Genomic DNA, 9561 nt, shown 5'->3' with positions numbered 1-9561 from the left:
CAGTTTTTTTTCTTTTTATAGATCTTCAAGATATAAAGTTATGTGAGATCTTTCTATTTTTTAGAAAATGTACTTGTCACTATAAATTCCTTTCTTAAAACTTTTACAGTATCACATAAGTTTTGGTATGTTGTTTCCATGTTCATTTGTGCAGAGTTTTTTGTTTTTGTTTTTCCTTGCATTTGATTTCTTCCTGGACCCCATTATTTGTCAGGAGTGTTTTGTTTAATTTTTACATATTTTCAGCTTTCCAGCTTTTCACTTTTTGATTTCTTGCTTCATACCATTGTGCTTGGGGGGAAAATGATATAATCAGTTTTCTTAAGTTTATTAAGATTTGTTTTGTGTACTATTATATGGTCTATCCTGAAGAATGTTATGTATACACTTGAGAAGAATGTGTATTCTGTTTCCGTTCAATGGAATGTTCTGTAAATATCTGTTAGGTCCATTTGATCTAATATTTGGTTCTCATCCATCATTTTCTTGCTGAATTTTTGCCTGGAGGATCCATTCATTTCTTAAATGGTCTGTTGCTCCTTATTTCTCTCTTCTGATCTGTCAGTATTTGCTTAAATTATTTAGTTGCTCCTAAATTGGTTGTCTATATATTTAAAATTATATCTCTTCTTGATGAATTGACCTCTTTATCATTATATAATGATTTCTTCTCTTGTTATTGTTTTCGCTCTAAAGTTGACTTGTCTCATATAGCTATCCCCACTTTCTTTTAGTTTCCAAATGTATGGAATATCTTTTTCCGTCCCTTCACATCCTTCATATGTGCCTGTAAAAGTAAAGTGAGTCTCTTGTAGGCAGCTTATAGTTGTGTCTTGTTTTTTATCTACCCAGGCACTGCATGCCTTTTGATTGGTGAATTAAATCTATTTACATTAGTGCTATTGTTATGTGAGGAATTACTAATGATGTATTTAAATTGCTATCTGGGTTTAGTTTTTTTGTTTGTTTGTTTGTTTGAGTTTTTATTTCAATTCCAGTTAGTTAACATACAGTGTAATATTAGTTTCAGGTGTACAGTTTAGTAATTCAATACTTCCATGCAACACCTGGTGATCATCACAAGTGCCCTCCTCAATCCCCAAAACCTGTTTAACCCATTCCTCCACCTGCCTCCCCTCTGGTAACCATCACTTTGTTTTCTATACTTAAGAATTTGTTTCTAGTTTTCTCTCTATTTTTTTCACTTTTTTTCACTTATATTTGTTATGTTTCTTAAATTCCACATGAGTGAAATCATATGGTATTTGTCTTTCTCTCACTGACTTATTTCATTTAGCATAATACATTCAAGTTCCATCCATGTCACTGCAAATTGAAGATTTTGTTCTTTTTTATGGTTTATGGCTAAGTAACTTGTGTATATGTGTATGTATATATACATACACACACACACACACACACACACACACACACACACACATATATATATATATATATATATATATATATATATATATATATTCTTTATCCATTCATCAGTTGATAGACGTTTGGACTTGTTCCAAAGTTTGGCTATTATTGATAATGCTGTTATAAACCTGGGGATGCATGTATCCCTTTGAATCAATATTTTTATATCCTCTGGGTACAAACCTGGTAGTGAAACTGATGGATCATAGGGGAGTTCAATTTCTAACTTTTTGAGGAAATTCCATACTGTTTTCCAGAGTGGCTGCACCAGTTTGCATTCCAACAACATTGCAAGAGGGCCCCCCTTCATCAGCATCCTTGCCAACAGCTGTTGTTTCCTGTGGTGTTAATTTTAGCCATTCTGACTGGTATGAGGTGATATCTCCTTGTAATTTTCACTTGTAGTCCCCTGATGATGAGTGATAGTCAGCATTTTTCATGTGTCTTTTTACCATCTGGATGTCTTCTTTGGAAAAATACCTATTTATGTCTCCTGCCCATTGGATTATTTATTTCTTGGGTGTGGAGTTTTATAAGTTCTTTATATATAGTTCTTTATTTATTAGAAAGAACCTTATTTATATATTCTTTACATATACATATATGTATATACATGTATACATATATGTATTTTTTAACTTTTTAACTCAAGTTTTTATTTAAATTTCAGTTAGTGAACATACAGTGTAATATTAGTGTCAGGTGTAGAATTTAGTTATTTCAACACTTCCATACAACACCCAGTGCTCATCATAACATGTGCACACTTCTTAATCCCCAACACCTATTTGACTCATCCACCCACCCACTGCCCCTATAGCAAGCATCAGTTTGTTCTCTATAATTAAGAATGTGTTACTTGGTTTGCCTCTCTCCCTGTGTTTGTTTGTTTGTTTTGTTTTGCTTGTTGTTTTTTTCGTACACTTGTTTGTTTTGTTTCTTAAGTTCCACATATGAGTGAAATCATGCCATTTGTCTTTCTCTGACTGACTTATTTTGCTTAAGTTGATGTTTTTTGATCATGTAAGGGTGTATTTATATTATTTTACATGTGGCTGTCCAGTTTTCCCAGTACCATTAACAGAAGAGACTCTCCTTTCCCCTTTGTGTATTATGGGTATTGTGTTGTTACCAAAATTAGTTGTTTATATATGCTTGCATTTATTTATAGGATCTCTACTCTTTTTTAGTGGTCTGTTTTATTTCCAATATTTTCATACTTGTACCATCCTATTTTGATTAGTACAATTTTGTAATATAATTTGAATTCAAGAAGCATGATACCTTTTATCTGTTCTTCTTTATCAGGAGGACATTGATTATTCAGGATCTCTTGTGATTCCGTTAAAGTTTTAGATTTTTCTCACCCATTATATAAAGTGTCATTGGAATTTTGACAAAGATTGCATTGAATTTATGGAGAGATTTCAATAGTATGGACATATTAACCCTATTAATTCACTCAATCTATGAACATGGGATATCATTCCAAGTATTCATATCTTCTTCAATTTCTTTCAGTTAATGTGCTGTAAGTCTCAGTGTACAGGTCTTTCAACTCTTGAGTTAAATATGTTCCTAAGTGTTTATTCTATTAGGGTTGCTTCTTGATTTCCATTTCTGGTAGATCATTGCTAGTATAAAGATATACAACAGTTTTTGTTCATTTTCTATCATGTAACCTTACTAAATTTGGTTAAAACTAACAGGCTGTTTTGTTTTTTTTCTTTGTTTTGTTTTTGTTTTGTTTTGTTTTTGTAGAGTATCTAGGATTTTCTACACATAGAATTTTGTCATCTGCATGCAGAGATAATTTTACATCTTCCTTTCTGATTTGCATGTTTTTTTACACCTTTTCTTATCTGATTTTTCTTTTTAGTATTTTAGTACAATGCTATATATAAGTGAGAATAAATGTCCTTCCCATGTTCAAAATGTGAAAAAAAAAAGCTTTTAGGTTTTCTCTATTGATTATGATTTCAGTTATTGGCTTTCCATAAATGGTCTTTATGGTGTTGAGGATTTTTTTTTTTTGGTATCTTTTTTGTAGAACATTTTTATCATGAATGGACTTTGAATTTTGTCAAATACATTGTCTGCATTTAATCAAATAACCATATGGTTTTTATTTTTATTTCTTAATGTAGTTTGCCTCATTGTTATATTTGCACATATTAAATCAACCTTGCATCCCAAGGATAAATCCCCCTAGTTCTTGGTTTATAATTTTTTTTCATGGTTGTTGAATTCAGTTTGTTAGAATTTTATTCAGAAGTTTTGCATCTATGTTGTTTAGACATATTGGCCCATATTTTTCTCTTTCTGTGGTGTTATTTTGTTTTGTGTTGTTTATTATTACAATTACCCTGGTTTCGTAAATGATATTGAAATCATTCCTTCTACTTCTGTGTTTTAAAAGAGTTTAAGAAGGATTTGTATTAATTTTTTCTTCAAATATTGGTAGAATTCAGCTTCAAAGCCATCTGGCCCAGAGATTTCTTTCTTAGGAGATTTATTTTTATTGTTGTTGTTGTTGTTGTTATTGTTATTATTATTATTATTATTACTATTACTTCAGTTTTCCCACTTATTATCGGTCTATTCAAGCTTGCTACTTCTTTTTAATTCAGTATTGGTAGGTTATATGCTTCTAGGAATTTATGCATTTTTTTCTTGACAATGCAGTTTCTTCACATGGTATTGTTTAAAGTAATTCTTCATTATTCTTTTTTTTTTTCCTGAAGCACATGTTGTAATAGCGCCTCTTCTTCATATTTGCTTTTTTGTAATGCAAAATATTATTTTTTAATGTTTTTTTATTATATTATGTTAGTCACCATACAGTACATCCCTGGTTTCTGATGCAAAGTTCGATGATTCATTAGTTGCATATAACACCCAGTGCACCATGCAATACATGCCCTCCTTACTACCCATCACAAGTCTATCCCATTCCCCCAACCCCCTCCCCTCTGAAGCCCTCAGTTTGTTTCTCAGAGTCCATGGTCTCTCATGCTTCATTCCCCCATTCTGATTACCCCCCTTTCTTTATCCCTTTCTTCCCCTACGGGTCTTCCTAGTTCTTATGTTCCATAGATGAGAGAAATCATATGATAATTGTCTTTCTCTGCTTGACTTATTTCACTTAGCATTATCTCCTCCAGTGCCATCCATGTTGCAGCAAATGTTGAGAACTCGTTCTTTCTGATAGCTGAGTAATATTCCATTGTATATATGGACCACAACTTCATAATCCAGTCATCTGTTGAAGGGCATCTCGGTTCCTTCCATGATTTAGCTATTGTGGACAATGCTGCTATGAACATTGGGGTGCATATGGCCCTTCTCTTCACTACATCTGTATCTTCGGGGTAAATACCCAGTAGTGCAATGGCTGGGTCATAGGGTAGCTCAATTTTTAATTTTTTAAGGGACCTCCACACTGTTTTCCAGAGTGGCTGCACCAACCTGCATTCCCACCAACAGTGTAGGAGGGATCCCCTTTCTCCACATCCTCTCCAGCAATTGCTGTTTCTTGCCTTGTCAATTTTTTCCATTCTAACTGGCATAAGGTGGTATCTTAGTGTGGTTTTGATTTGAATTTCCCTGATGGCTAATGATTTTGAACATTTTTTTCATGTGTCTGATAAAGCAGGAAAAAACATCCAGTGTAAGAAAGACAGTCTCTTCAATAAATGGTACAAAATATTATTTATTTATTTATTTACTTTGTTTCTTAACCTTTTTTCCTTAAGAAAAAACGTTATTTATTTATTTAATGGAGAGAGACAGCCTGAGTGGGAGAGAAAGAAACTCAATCAGACTCCATGGTACTGAGTGCAGAGCCATACCTATATAAATTATTCATTTATAGGTTGCTTACAAGAGACTCAATTCAGATGTAAGGACACAAAGATTGAAAGCAAGAGTAAAAAAATATATTTCATGCAAATGGAAAATAAAGGAAGCTGAGATAACTATATATGAGATAAAATAGACTTAAACAGACTGTTCAAAGAATCAAAACAGGACTTTAAAATGATAAAAGAGTTAATCCAAAAAGAGAATAAAACACTGTATAAAATTATGTATCTAACAGAGGAGCACTTAAATAGGTAAAACTAATATTAAGAGACTTAAAGTGAGAAATAAACAACAATAAAATAATAGCAAGGAACTCTAATACCTTCACTTTCATTAGTGTTTAGATAATCCACACAGAAAATTAATGAGGAAACATTCATCTTAAATGACACATTACATCAGACAGACAACATATATACAGGACATTTTTTTAAAGATTGTTTTTTATTCATTTGACAGAGAGAGAGACAGCCAGTGAGAGAGGGAACACAAGCAGGGGAGTGGGAGAGGAAGAAGCAGGCTCCCAGCGGAGGAGCCCGATGTGGGGCTCGATCCCAGAATGCCAGTATCATGCCCTGAGCCGAAGGCAGACACCCAACAACTGAGCCACCCAGGCACCCCTATACAGGACATTTTTAAAATTTTTTTGTTATATTATGTTAGTCACCATACAGTACATCCCTGGTTTCTGATGTAAAGTTTGATGATTCTTTAGTTGCATTTAACACCCAGAGGACATTTCATCCAAAAGCAACATACACATTTTTCTCAAGTGCACATGGAATATTTTCCAGGATAGCCCATATTTTAGGACCCAAAACAAGTCTTAAAAATTAAAAAAAAAGATTAAACTTATATCAAGTATCTTTTATGACCACATGGTATGAAACCAGAAGTCAAGTATAAAAAGAAAACTGGAAAATCCACACATACGTAGTGATGAAACAATATCTTACTGAAAAAACAATGGATCAAAGAAAAATCAATGAATAAAATAAACTGTGGCTTTAAATTAAATGGAAATACAACATACCAAAATATACGGGATAAATCCTGATCAAGTGTGATTTATTCCAAGGATTAAAAGATGGTTAATCCTCGGCAAATTGGTCAATGTGATGAACCACATTTACAAAATGAAAGATAAAAATCAAACTAATAAGCTTCTTCACAACAAAAGAAAACATCCACAAAATGAAAAGGCAAACCAACTATGGGAGAAAAAGTTTGCAAATTATATTTCTGATAAGGAGTTAATATCAAAAATATATGAAGGACTTGTACAACTTTATAACCACCACCAACATCACTACCATCATAACAACAACAAAACCCATGTAATCTGATTTAAAAATGGGCAGAAGATCTGAATAGACACCAACAGGTATATGAAAAGATGTTCAAAATCACAAATCATTATAGAAATATAAATTGATACCACTCCAAAATACCACCTCACACCTGCTAGAATGGATAATAAAAACATAAGAATTAGCAAGTGTTGGAGAGGATGTGGAGAAAATGGGAACCTTGTGCATTGCTGGTGGAAATCTAAATTTGGGCAGCCACTATGCAAAACACTAGGGAAATTATTTTTAAAAAAGAATCAAAATAGAACTACCATATGATCCAGCAATTCCACTTCTGGATATTTGAAGAAAACAGAAACACTATATTGAAAGATATATACATCCCCATCTTTATCACTGTATTATTTGTAATAGGCAGATATGGAAACATACTAAGTGTTCATAGATGAATACATTATTTTTTAAAGATATATATACATGCATACAATGGAGTATTATTCAGCCATAGAAAGGGAAATTGTCGTTTGTGACAACATGGATAGAACGTAATGACCTTATGAAAAGTGTAATGAGTCAGACAAAGAAAGACAATTGCCATATGATCTTACTTATATGTGGGATCTTTTAAAAGTAATATCAAAATACAGAAAGAAAATTAACTACTACCAGAGGTGCATGATAAGGAAGGTGAAATGGGTAAAGGTGGTCTAAAGGCACAAACTTTCAGTTGTAAAATAAATTAAGCATTTAGATGTAATGTACAGCATAGTGACTATATTTAATCATACAGTATTACGTATTTGAAATTTGCTAAGAGAGTGGATCTTGACCAATTTTCATCATGAGAAAAAATATCATAATTATGTATGGCAATGAATCTTAACTAATATTACTGTGATGATTATTTTGCAATATATACGAATACTGGGTGATTATGTTCTATATCTGAAAATAATATAATGTCATGTGACTATTAATATCTGAAAATAATATAGTGTCATGTGACTATTATATCTAAAAAATAGACATAAACATAAGTTCTAAAGCCATAAATTTTCTAAGGAAAAACTTAGGTTAGAAGAGCCTGGACATAGTATTGGGCAAAGGTATTTTGATATAATACTAAAAGTCCAAGTGACAAGAGGTAAAACAGATGAGTGTTACATTAAAATATTCTGCACTGGAAAATAAACAATTAACATAATGAAAAGGTAACTAGGGAAGGGGAGAAGATATCTGCAGACTTCATTTTGCATAAAAGGTTAATATCCAAAATATTTAAGGAACTCATAAAACTCAAAAGCAAAATAAAACAAACAACAACAACAACAAAACAAAGTAAAAATGGGTAAAGGAACTGAGGAGATTTTTCTCCAAAGGAGACATACAAATGGTCACAAACATATAAAAGGTGACCAACATCACTAATCATCAGGGAAATGCAAGCTGAACCCACAATATATATCACCTTCGTTCTGTTAGAATGACTATTACTAGCAAAAAAAAAAAAGAGTAAGTGCTGGTTAGAATGCGGAGAGAAGGTGATCCTTGTATATTCTTGGTTGGAACTTAAACTTATACATATATTTTGGAAAACAATATGTAGGTTCTTAAAAAAATTGAAAGCATAATTATCATTTGATTCAGCAATCCCACTTCTGGGTATATATCTACATGAATTGAAATCTGGATCTCAATAAGATTTGCACTTTTTCTAAAAGATTTTATTTATTTATTTGACAGAGAGAGAAAGACAACCAGCGAAGAGAGGGAACACAAGCAGGGGGAGTGGGAGAGGAAGAAGCAGGCTCCCAGCAGAGCAGAGAGCCCGATGCACAGCTCATTCCCAGGACCCTGGGATCATGCCCTGAGCCAAAGGCAGACGCTTAATGACTGCACCACCCAAGCGCCCCAAGATTTGCACTTTTAAAAAAGATTTATTTATTAGAGATAGGTGGAAGTGGCAGAGGGAGAAAATATCCAAGAAGACTCCTGCTGAGTGGAGCCCAACATGGGACTCAATCTCATTAACCATGAAATCAGAAGCTAAAACAAAAGCAAGAGTCATTTGCTTAACTAACTGAGCCCCCCAGGCACCATGACACATTCATGTTTATTGTCATATTATTCACAGTAGCCAACATATGGAAACAAATTAATGACTATTAAACAATGAATGGGTAAACAATGTGACAAAATATGGAATGCAGTATACAATGGAATATTACTCAGTCTTAAAAACACGAGGACATCTTTTTTCTTTCTTAAAAAAGGACATCTTGTCATTTTTAATTACATGGAAGAGTCTGGAGGACCTCAAAATAAATGAAATATGTCTGACTGAGAAAGACAACCTCCACATGATTTCAGCCATATGTGGAATTTAAAAACATTAATGAATAAATTAAAAGCAGAATCAGACCTACAAATACAGAAAACAAAGGCATGGTTACCAGAGGGAAGAGGGGTGGAGTGATGGGCAAAATAGGTGAAGGGGAGTGGAAAATACAAACTTCCAGTTTTGGAATGAACAAATCATAGGAATAAAAGACACAGCATAAGGAATATAATCAAAGATATTCTAATAGTGTTGTATGGTGAAAGATGGCAGCTACAGTTGTGGTAAGGACAGCATAACATATAAACTTATCAAATTACATTTTTACAGTAGAAACTAACATCACATTGTATTTCCACTATACTCAATTAAGAAAATAATCAGTTGTTAGAAAGAAAACAAAACAAAACAACTATGAAGTATTTAGCCCAGTGCCTAGTACACAGTAAACTGCACAAAATGGAAAAAAAAGATAAATATGTATATACATGGCTAACATACATACATTTGTTAAATATATACCTATACACATGTATACATATATATACACATTCACATGCATGCGAGTTAATTACTCATCTAACATCTGTCTTGCATATAGAGTATAAGTCACCATTC

The sequence above is a fragment of the Ursus americanus genome, chromosome 5 (assembly GCF_024610735.1).
Source record: "Ursus americanus isolate L20-20 chromosome 5, mUrsAme1.1.p, whole genome shotgun sequence".
NCBI lineage: Eukaryota > Metazoa > Chordata > Mammalia > Carnivora > Ursidae > Ursus > Ursus americanus.
This window is presented reverse-complemented; position numbering follows the sequence as displayed.